This window comes from Eublepharis macularius, chromosome 8 (assembly GCF_028583425.1).
Source record: "Eublepharis macularius isolate TG4126 chromosome 8, MPM_Emac_v1.0, whole genome shotgun sequence".
Taxonomy (NCBI): Eukaryota; Metazoa; Chordata; class Lepidosauria; order Squamata; family Eublepharidae; genus Eublepharis; species Eublepharis macularius.
The window spans coordinates 41,572,974-41,584,323 of record NC_072797.1 but is presented as its reverse complement, the minus strand read 5'-3'; the positions used below and the strand labels follow the sequence as shown (position 1 = coordinate 41,584,323).

The following is an 11,350-nucleotide window of genomic DNA, read 5'->3' as shown; positions in this document are numbered from 1 at the left end:
GTGTGTGTCTATGACCCGAAACAGACGTGACAAGTTACCTCAATTCAACCTGGGTTTCCTTGCCTCAAGGTTTGACGGGAAATGTAGGCGTCCTTGCAGGTGCATCGCTGCATTTCTCCTTCCTCTGCTTGCGTGGCCCGGAGCTACATAGTCGCACATGCTCTGCCTTCCCCCCCCCCCCGTCGTACTGAGCGTCATTTCATCTCCCCCCCCTCCCTCGTCTGGCCCAGTCCCCGCAGTTCTGGGCTGCGTGGCTTCTGGTGGGGGACGGGCGAGTGAGGGGGAGATGCAGCATGCTCTGGGAGCCTTTCCTTCCACTCTCCCGGTGCAGCCCGGTGTCGCTCTGTGGGGGCTGGGCCAGGTGAGGGGGAGGGAGATGAAGTGACACTCAGTGCGACAGGGGGAGGCAACTCCACCCCCCTCGCCTGGCCCAGCCCCCGCAGAGCGGCACCGGGAGAGCAGGAGGAAAGGCTCCCGGAGCATGCTGCATCTCCCCCTCACTCGCCTGGCCCCCACCAGAAACCGCGCAGCCCAGAACTGCGGGGACTGGGCCAGACGAGGGAGGGGGGAGACGAAGTGACGCTCAGTGCGACGGGGGGGGAGGCAGAGCACATGCAGCTATGTAGCTCCAGATCACGCAAGCAGGGGAAGGAGAAATGCAGCGATGCACCTGCAAGGACACCTACACTTCCCATCAAACCTTGAGGCAAGGAAACCCAGGTTGAATTGAGGTAACTCGTCACATCTGTTTCAGCTCTGGGTGTGAGAGAGAAATTTCCCCATGGAATCTCAATAATATTGTAACAGTAATATTTAGGATATTCTTCTACCTCTTTGATGCTTCAAAACATCCTCCAAGCAGAGTATAGGAACTAATTATTCATTGTCCGTCTTCTGTGCATCCCCACATGGGACTGCGCGTGTGCAGGCCTGCCGACCGGATTTTTTTCTTCCAAGTAAAGTCCACTAGGGGGCGCTCGTCTGCCGACTGCGCAGGCGCGGGACTTCCCGCCCAAATGGCATCCGGCGACAGCGCCCCTTTACCCTCAGTTTCTCTTTTGCCGCCGACCGGTGTAGTCTTCTAGTCTGCTACAGAGAGAAATCGAAAGTATTTTTGAGATCTTCATTCCTTTTGCTGGTGAGACCCTCTCTCAGGATGTCTGAGAGAGCCCTTTTCAAGCTCTGTGCTACCTGCTCCACTAAAATGACCAAAACCGACGGTCATTCAGTTTGTCTGGAATGCCTAGGGGAGGGCCACAAGGTGGAGGAATGCGAGCACTGCCAACGCTTCACTCCCAAGGCCAGGGCCGAGAGGAAGCATAGACTACAGGCCTTACTGTGGAATCGGGCCATGAGTGCTACTGGGGCCCCTTCTTCCTCTCCAAAACCACCTTCCCTCGGAGGCTCGGCCCGCAGTACTCCTTCCCACAGACCGCTTTCCCAGGAACGGGCCCTCCTTAGCACATCGGTTCCTAAGAGCCCAGCGGTTCCCTCGACACTTCGAACGGACTCGGATCCGACCCGAGCCCGCAAGCACCGGGAGGGGTCTTCTTCACGCTCGGAATCTGCAGCTCCTTCGGCTCCGAAAGCCAAGAAAGCTTCGTTGGATCCGATCTTTTCATCTCGGAAGGAACCGAACGATGTGGATCCGAAGACCCCGGAACCGATGCCTTCGGATCCGACCCCTCCTTCCACTAACCCGGCTAGATCTAAAGGCTCGGATCGCTCGGCTGAGCGTCCCGCAGCCGCGCTCGGATCCGATCCAACTCTCGTACCTACCTTTTTGGAGAAGAAAGGGCGGAAGGATCGGAAACGGAGCTCAACATCTTCTGTCGAGGCGTCTGCAGGGAAAAAGGCGAAGAAGAAGGCCAAGCATTGTCTTTCCACTTCGGTCCAGACCGATCACTCCTCCTGGGATAGGCCTAAGACTCCTTCCCCTCGGATCAGATCTCCATCCTGCTCGTCTTCTGGAGAGGAAGGAGAAATTGTGACCAGTCATAAGGACTATCCTTTTCGGGAGGATCTATCCCTCCATTTCGGCGGTGGGGATTATCTGGCTGATCGATCAGGCTACCCAAGATCCCACCGCTCGTACTCTCCGTTTTCCGGAAGAGAGGACTGGGGGGGAGGGGCTCGTAGTGTAGACTCACGTTATGACTCCCCTGAAAGAGGTCTTTCACATCTCTCTTCTGATCGGATCCGAGAACTGAGTCCTAGCCCTCCCTCGGATCCTTCGCCGGAGGAGATCATTGTCGGAACCAGACGGGTGTCCCCATCTGAGGATTACAGACTCTACTCGGAACAGATGCTCCGTATGGCTCGGTGTCTGGAGATAGAGGTCTCTACTACCAACCCGAAGCCCAAAGACAAGATCCTCCAGTATGTGCAGTCTGGTAACCCGTCCACTATTGCCTTCCCTATGACCGAGGGTTTGGCAGAGGTCATCACTTCTACTTGCGAAAAACCTGCCTCTGTATATCCCACCTCGAGGAAATTGGAGGCCCTTTATAAGACCAGGGACAATGACTGTCCTTACCTTTTCTCTCATCCTCCTCCCTCATCATTGGTCACTGAGGAGATGCAGGCTAGGCAACGCCAGAGCACACACGCGGTTCCTGCGGACAAGGAGAGCAGAAAGCTTGATACACTGGGGAAAAAGATCTATTCCTCGGCAGCGCTGACCTTAAAGATTGCAAACTACTCGGCCATTATGGGAGCGTACCAAATCTTCCTGTGGAACCGAGTTGCCGTCTTCCTCGAAAAGTTACCTGATGACCAGAGGCCTCTGGCTAAAGTCATCATGGATGAGGCCTTACGTCTGTCTCGGCAGCAAATTAACACTGGCTGCGACTCTGTTGATACAGCATCCCGATCACTTGCTTCGGCTATTGTTTTGCGCAGACACTCCTGGCTCCGTACCACGGCGCTACCTGTAGAAACACGCAATAAGGTAGAGAACCTGCCCTTCGAGGGACAGACTCTGTTTTCCTCTAAGACAGACGACTACCTATCCCAAAAGCGCAAAGATCGCCTTACGGCTAAGTCCTATGGCATTCTTCCTTCCAGACAGCCAACTGATCACCGCACTCAATACCGCTCCTATCAGAACTACCGGGGGCGCTACCAGAGGTTTCATCCGTATCCTCCCTATGGGTCCTACAGGCCTTACCAACAGGCCTCTGCTCCCTACCAGCGTAGGAGGCCTACTAACAGGTCTCGCCGCAACTGGCAAGGTTCAGATCCTAAGGAACCCCCTGTTCAGACCAAACAGTTCTGACTAGATGATGGACGTCCTGTAGTGTTTGGGGACAGACTGGCTGCATTTGCACCTGCTTGGTCCGAAGTTACTAGTGATAGTTGGGTTTTGAGCATTGTCTCTTTTGGCTATAAAGTTCAGTTTGAAAGTTACCCTGACTTGTCTCTGCCTGATTTTTCGCTGCAAACCTCTTCGGACAGGTTACAAGCCGAAGTGTTAGCCTTACAGGAGAAGGGGGTAATTCAATCTCTTCCCCCTAATGTTTCTCCTCTGGGATTTTATTCCAGGATGTTCCTGGTGGACAAAAAAGATGGTGGTATACGCCCTATCCTCGACCTGAGGAGGTTGAATAAATTCGTCAGGGCTAAACGGTTTAGAATGCTCACGCTGGCCACTGTGCTACAGCTTATGCCAGATGATATGTGGTTCGCTGTCCTAGACCTGAAGGATGCGTACTTCCATATAGCTATCCACCCAGACCATAGGAAATACCTTCGGTTCCTTTGCGGCGACAAGGTTTTCCAGTACCAGGTTTTGCCCTTTGGGTTGTCTTCCGCCCCCAGGGTATTTACTAAATGCATATCTACTGTAGTGGCCTTCCTTAGAAGGCAAGGTTGCGCTGTGTACCCCTACCTCGACGACTGGCTTCTGACAGCGTCTTCGGCCGAGGCTCTTCAGAAACAAATAGAGTGTGTTGTACACACCTGTTCCCGTTTGGGGCTCTTGGTTAACTTTGACAAGTCTACCCTTCTCCCCTCTAGGAGACTTACCTTCATTAGTATGGTACTCGACGGGGTTGCCAATAAGGGCTTCCTTCCGATTGAAAGGGCACAGAGAATTTGCAGGATGGTTGCCCTTTTTAAGAGATGCAGATTCTAATCTGCGGCTACGATACAGCGCCTCTTAGGACTGATGGCTTCCGCTACAGCGGTCACCCCCTTTGCCCGTTTATACATGAGGCCACTCCAGTTGTGGTTCCTATCCGTCCATGACTTTGAGGTAACCTCTCAGAACCGGAAATACTCTATACCTAGGGGTATCATTCGTTCCCTGGATTGGTGGGGTGTGGAGTCTAACCTCCTACAAGGTGTTCCCTTTGGTCCAGTACAGTCCCAAATTACTATTTCAACTGACGCGTCTAATGTGGGCTGGGGTGCGAAATGTCGCTCACTCAGGGCCCATGGCACGTGGTCTGACCTTGAGCAGGAAAGTCATATTAACTTGTTAGAACTGAAGGCCATTCGTTACGCCCTTATTGCATTCACAGATACACTACAGGGGAAATCTGTACAGGTCCTTACGGACAACAGTACGGCCATGTGTTACCTGAACAGACAGGGTGGCACGACTTCGCGAGTTCTGTGCGAAGAGGCCATCCTCATCTGGGAATGGGCCCGGACCAGTCACACTCACGTCCAGGCGGTGCACATTCCCGGCACTTCGAACGTTATTGCAGACAAGTTGAGCCGCATGGTTCAGGACAATTACGAATGGACTTTAACAGACTGTTACTTGAACAAAGTCTTCCTGATGTGGGGGTTTCCGGACGTAGACCTATTTGCTACGGAGTCCAACAAGAAAGCCCCCCTGTTCTGTTCCAGAGGGGGTTTGGGTCTCCACTCTTTGGGGGATGCTTTTCAGCTAACCTGGAGGGGTCATCTCTTTTACGCTTTCCCCCCCTTTCCGTTGTTATCAAGGACCGTCAGCAAAATTCAGCGGGAGGGCTCCCAAGTAATCCTGGTGACCCCCTTCTGGCCTCGCCAGCCCTGGTTTCAACACGTCCTGTCTCTGTCCCGGGGACTGTCTTACCGCTTCGAGCTCAGTCCGGACCTCCTCTCGGACAGGGGGACGTGGTATCACGATCTACCCAGACTGAATCTCACAGCTTGGCGCTTACTGGGCAAGGGGAAATGTCAGAAAGAGTGACTCAAGTTCTGCTCAACGCTCGGCGAGACACAACCAGGAAATCTTATGCACTTAAGTGGCGGCGTTTTGAGGCCTGGGCTACTCTTAAGGGACTGGATGTCTGGGACTGCCAGTTGGCGTCTATTTTTGAGTTTTTGTTGTCCCTGAAGAATGATGGGTTATCCAACTCGTCTGTTAAGGTTTATTTAGCCGCCATCTCGGCTTTTCATCACAAAATTGATGGGAAGACAGTTTTCTCGCACAGTCTGTCTAAATCATTCCTGAAGGGTTTGAATAATGTGTTTCCCCCGGCCACTGCTGTTGTGCCCCAGTGGTCCCTTACGCTGGTTCTAGCAGAGCTTATGAAGGCCCCTTTCGAACCTCTAGCGACTTGCGACTTGAAATGGCTCTCCCTTAAGGTCGCCTTTTTAGTGGCAATCACTTCTACGAGGAGGGTTAGTGAATTAGCTGCCCTCAGATTTGACCCTCCTTTCCTTAAAATCCACCAGAATAAAGTGGTGTTGCGGCCTGATATTCGTTTTAGGCCCAAAGTGGCGACACAATTCCATATTTCTCAGGACATTGTCCTTCCAGTTTTCTTTTCTGCTCCGGCTAGCGCAGCGGAAAGGGCCGTCCACTCTCTGGATGTGCGTAGGGCGATTTTGTTTTATTTGAACCGCACGGCTGCATTTAGAAGAGATAAGAAGCTGTTTGTCTGTTACCGTGGTGCTAGACAAGGTAAAGCTGCTTCCTCTTAATCTATTTCTCGTTGGGTATCCCTAACTATTAAGACTTGTTACTCTCAGGCTAATCTACCCTCTCCCTTGGAAGTGAAGGCTCACTCTACCAGGGCGCAATCTACTTCGGCGGCCTTCCTGAAGGGCGTACCGCTGCGGGACATCTGTAATGCCGCTACTTGGTCTTCTGCAGAGACATTTGCGAAGCACTATGTGATGGATGTTATGGAAAGGAAGGAGGCTTCAGTGGGTCAAGCTGTTCTCCAATCTCTCTTCCTTTGAGGGACACACCCACCTCCTAGGTAAGCTACTCGTTAGTCTCCCATGTGGGGATGCACAGAAGACGGACAATGAAAACAGAGTTTCGCTTACCGTAACTGCTGTTCATTGACGTCTTCTGTGCAGACACACAACCCTCCCTCCTACCCCGCTGTGTCCTTCCTAACCTGTGTTTTTAGGGTTGGACGGCGGCAATGGAGAAACTGAGGGTAAAGGGGCGCCGTCGCCGGATGCCATTTGGGCGGGAAGTCCCGCGCCTGCACAGTCGGCAGACGAGCGCCCCCTAGTGGACTTTACTTGGAAGAAAAAAATCCGGTCGGCAGGCCTGCGCACGCACAGTCCCATGTGTGTCTGCACAGAAGACGTCAATGAACAGCAGTTACGGTAAGCGAAACTTTGTTTTTACTTTCTTTCCTTTCTCCCGTCAAAGCTCTATGAGACAAATGGTCTTGAGCAGCAGAAATAATTATGACTTAGAGGATGAAAGGACTGAAAACAATTGGCTGCTGATAAAGTCATTTTGGAATTTTGTCACAAAATTGAAAGAATGGTGCATCTGAAATAGGTCAAGTGATGAGCTAAAACCCTCAAAGAACAGACACTTAAAAAGAGTATGAAAAGAAGCATCAATCCTACCTACAGGGCATGAACAAAGTTAATCAGAATATGGAATATTTAAAAATCTGCCCTGGCAAACCTGAAAAGTCTTAGCTTTGAGCCTAGTCAGACAAACAGCCCTGCATAGTGAAGGCTACTTAAATAATACACATATGATGGAAGAGTTTGGGAGAGGGGGGATGCCAAAAAATGAGAGTTACAAACATGGCATGCTGTGAACCTAGTACTCAGATAGTCGAGGTTCACAGTTTACTTTATTTATACACCACTTTTCTCCCCAATGGGAAAACAAAGCAGCTTACATCATTCTCCTCTACTCTGTTTTATCCCCACAACAATCCTGTGAGGTAGGTTAGGCTAAGTGTGTTTGATGGGCTGAGGGAAACCACAAGGGAACTCACGAATACACAGTCACAGAATATATTTTTGCCAACACCCACATAGCTTACTGGGGAAGAATACTCATGGTAAATAGGGCCCATGAGTTCAGATGCCACTAAAGGAGTCATAGGCAAGAAAGCCTTTTAGTCAGCAACATGCCAAACAGTAGCAAAATAGACGGAAGGGGCAGCCCTCAAATGTTTTGTACCATACATAGTCTCATGGGATGTGGAGTGGCTATCCTACCATATGCAACCATTTTGTCAGCAATACACCATGCTCCACTTCAGCTGCAGTTAGAGGGTTCCTTACCACCTGCTATGGTGTAGATACTAGGCCAGAACAAGGGAATAGCAATACCAGAGCAGAGCCACTGGATGCACACTGATCAATGCAGCTGTTGGTTGTGTTCCACAAATCCCGTGGACAGTAGCACTCCCTTGCAGGGCCGGATCTACGGTTGCTGGCGCCCAGGGCAACCGAAGACCAGCCAGTCACTTCTGTGCTGGGTGGCACATGCCACCCCGCAGCAAGCCAGCTGTCCCGGCACACCGCGGAGCTGGCAGCGGCAGTGCGACTGGCTGGGAGGCTGCCCGTGCCATTTGCCTGCCCTGCAGGACAGGGGGCAGCCAGCTTGCCACGCACCCCCTGTCCTGCGGGGTAGGCAAATGGTGTGGGCGGCCTCCCAGCCACCTGCACTGCCTTTCACCTGCCCCGCAGACCAGGGGGCACGCGGCAAGCGCACCCCCTGTCCTGCTGCCCACGCGTCCCTGGGACTGGCAGCTGCGCCCGGCACCCCCTCTTTGGCAGCACTGGGGGCTGACTACCCCCTGCCCCCGCCCCCCATCGATCCAGCCCTGTTCCCTTGGCCAGATTCTTAAGGAAGCACTCTGGAAGTCCAATGACCAGGTTCAATTAGTTTTATTGGAATAAAAGGAAGAAAAGGGATACAGAGAATTTCAAAACCCCTCTGTCCCAAGCATTCTTCAGGGCTCTCCAGGCCTGTGCATCAACTTTTATCACCTTCGTTCATTAGTCCAAAATTATACATTCAGTAAATAATTCGTTTGACAAGTAAAGCATACATATGACTTGGCAATCATCTGTTGGTGGTCACTCTTTTAGGGGCCGTCCATCCTTTAATTATCATTAGAAACAGTTGTTTACCAGACCATGGAACAAACAATTCTTCCCTTGGCACCACTGTAACAATAAGACCAATCTTGTCACAGATGTGCCCACTCAAAGCGAATTGCTCAGCCATTCTTTTAACATACGAACAGCCATTGTAAATCTGTCTCATTCACTGATACAGATTTCCTGTATGAGGGAATCTCCCATGCATTCTTTGCACAAGTGTTTTGATTTGGCAACAGTTGCACCTCCGAGCAAACTAATATGTGACAAGAGTGCTTCTGCTGAACCTCCCGCAGCTCAGCAGTTGAGGTGATCTATGGCCTTGTAACACTTATGCTCATGCTTCTGTCAGAAAATGAGTCAGCCTAACACTGTGATTTTTTTGCTTGTTGAAATCTGACCTAGCTGCCATATTAGATCATTTCAGAGATCAGAGGCATCCACTTCTCCCCATTGTACGGGTAGTTTTGGATTGATGTCCTTGACATAGACAGGATTCTGGGAATTGGGAGGACCATCCCATGCTTAGATCCTGGTTAGTAAAATTGTTCCAGGAACAGTTAAGGGCTTTTGGGGGGCCCAAAATGGTTAATTCATCTCTGGAGGAAGAGGAAGCTGAGATAACAGCAAGAGTTCCATAGGCAGAGTGCTTAGGTCTGCTTGCCGTTACTCAGTACAGTCTTGGCAGGCTGTCCCTCCAGAGACCTGCCAACAGGCTCTAAGGTGTGTTCTGTCTGCTTCAGATCGTGTTTTCCACAAATGTCACTCAAACTATCTCCCAATCTGCTTTATTTCTCCCAGCTCACCTGTAAACTTCAGTAATATTGGTCAGGAAGAAGGTAGCACCAAAGAGCAAACCTGTCTATAGCCCTTGCCAATTTTCCATTCCATGATTACCCACTAGGATTTTAACAGCTGCTTGATCAGCAGACATTAGTTGCTATGAAAAGCTTCACTTTCTGATTTCTGCAGACCAAACAACTGTTAAATAAGCAGTAAAAGTTTAGAAGTTTTCAGATAAGCTGACAACATATTTATGATCCTTTACAATAAATGTAATTTTAAAAAATTAACAGAATGTAGCTTGAAGAAACCTAACTATAGTGAACTCCACAGCTCAGTAAAGTGATATAATTTTTTTATTACTTCATTTGTAATCTGCCTTTCTCATTAAGACTCAAGGCAGGTTACAGAAGGAGAAGACAATACAATACAATAAAACAGTGTAAACAGTTGTACTATAAACAATGAAAGCAAAACCCATTCAGAGTAGAGAACAATAAGCGGGGAAGCCGCAAGGACTTGCAGGGGGCATCACATTTCTCTCCCCCTCACACTATTTCCTCTTTCTCTTTGTGAAAACCCACATAGCCTCTTTTCCTGCTTCCTTCTCTCCTTCCTACTCAACAGCCAATTTACCTTTATCCTCACAACAACCTAGGGTTGCCAGCCTCCAGGTAGTGGCTGGAGATCTTCTGGAATTACAACTGGTCTCCAGGCCACAGAGATCATTTCACCTGGAGAAAATGGCTACTTTGGAGGGGGGACTCTATGGAATTATGCCACACCAAGGTCCTTTCCCTCCCCAAACCCCACTTTCTCCAGGTTTCTCCAGGTTTCATCCCTCAGATCTCCAGGAATTTCCCAACTTGGAGCTGGCAACCCTACAACAACCCCTCCCATTAATTTCTTAAAACTATAGGCACTGCTTCTATTATTTGGGGGGGGTGGGGTTTAACCCCCAAACTGTATTTTTTTTTACTTTAGATTTCAGATTTTTCTGCAAACCTAGGACTTTTTCAGGTTTGTAGAAAGATCTGTCTTTTCTGTCCGTAATTCAATCTCTGGATTTAAATACATTTAACTTTAAATATCTACCAATTTGACCATGTTGGGAATTAAATATATATATATTGGTGCAATACAAATAGCTTAGTACAGTCAATTAGGCAACTGAATTATGCACCATCATCCCAGATTAAATATTATTATTTAACTGATAAAAACAACTGATGCTTAAGCAATACCAGAACTGGGTCTTGTATCAGATGTTGCATTTATAGTCTCTAATTCTGTGAATTTTCTGCTGTATAAAAATGGTCAGCAGATGGTGCATTTGTCTTAATGTTCTTTGATACCAGTTGGCATGTACTTCCTCTCTATCTTCTCTACACACCAAAAATCATTTTTTTTAAAACTGAACCCTTTTCAGTTAAGCATTTCCAATCAGTCACAAGATTTTTGCTTCAATTGCAGAATATTGTATTTTCAGAATCTCCAGGCTTGGGAAGATGCAACATTACTCTGATACTACAGAGATTGCTGTGGAATTTCATTGATGACGTAATTATCAGATGCAATCAATTCAAGCTCTGCCCCTATATACCTAGCCCCTTTTGTGGACATTTTAAAAATGTAAACATTTTCATAGAATTGTGTTTCATTACCAGTTTTTAAAAAATTTTAAATAGCAGAAATAAAATAAAAAATAAATAATAATAGTAGGCAAGTGTGTGTCTGCTTGGGATTGCTAAAAAATATTTGAACCCCATATGAGGAAAAAAACAACCAATGGAATATATTTTATTGGCACAACAACCTTGTGAGGTATGACAGGCTGAGAGAGGACAACTGGCCCATGATGACCTGAGGAATTTGAAACAACAAGGAAGAAAAAAAGGGGGGGGCCACAAACTCAACCCAAACAAGCAGGGGAACAAAAGGGGTTAAGTAACAACCTAAAAGTAAGAGAGCACATGCGCGCGCGCGCGCGTGCGTGTGTGCGCGTGCGCGTGTGTGTGTGTGTGTGTGAGAACACCCCGGTTTTCCTGGAATCGCAGTCAGACCTTCAGTCTCACACCATACCGCATTGATTTGGGAAGCACAAATGTTTTCAGAGTTTAAATAGCTGTATAGAGTTACAATTGAAGATCATCTTCACGTAGATATTTCAAAGCCACTTCTCTCACTGGAAAAAAAATGAAAACAAATTTGAGAATCAATTTGCTAAAAACAATTCTGCAGATGATATTTTTTT

General features: G+C 48.7%; 1 protein-coding gene across 1 annotated transcript in view; it reads right to left on the bottom strand.

Annotated features, from left to right (window-relative positions):
• Positions 1 to 8,087: 8,087 nt before the first annotated feature.
• The window catches only part of GCNT4 (glucosaminyl (N-acetyl) transferase 4), a 45,398-nt gene continuing 42,135 nt past the window's right edge, over positions 8,088 to 11,350 (bottom strand). The window contains exon 4 of the transcript XR_008597548.1: positions 8,088 to 11,281. The gene's annotated coding sequence lies outside the window, so the exon portion shown is untranslated. The remainder of the gene's footprint in view (positions 11,282 to 11,350) is intronic.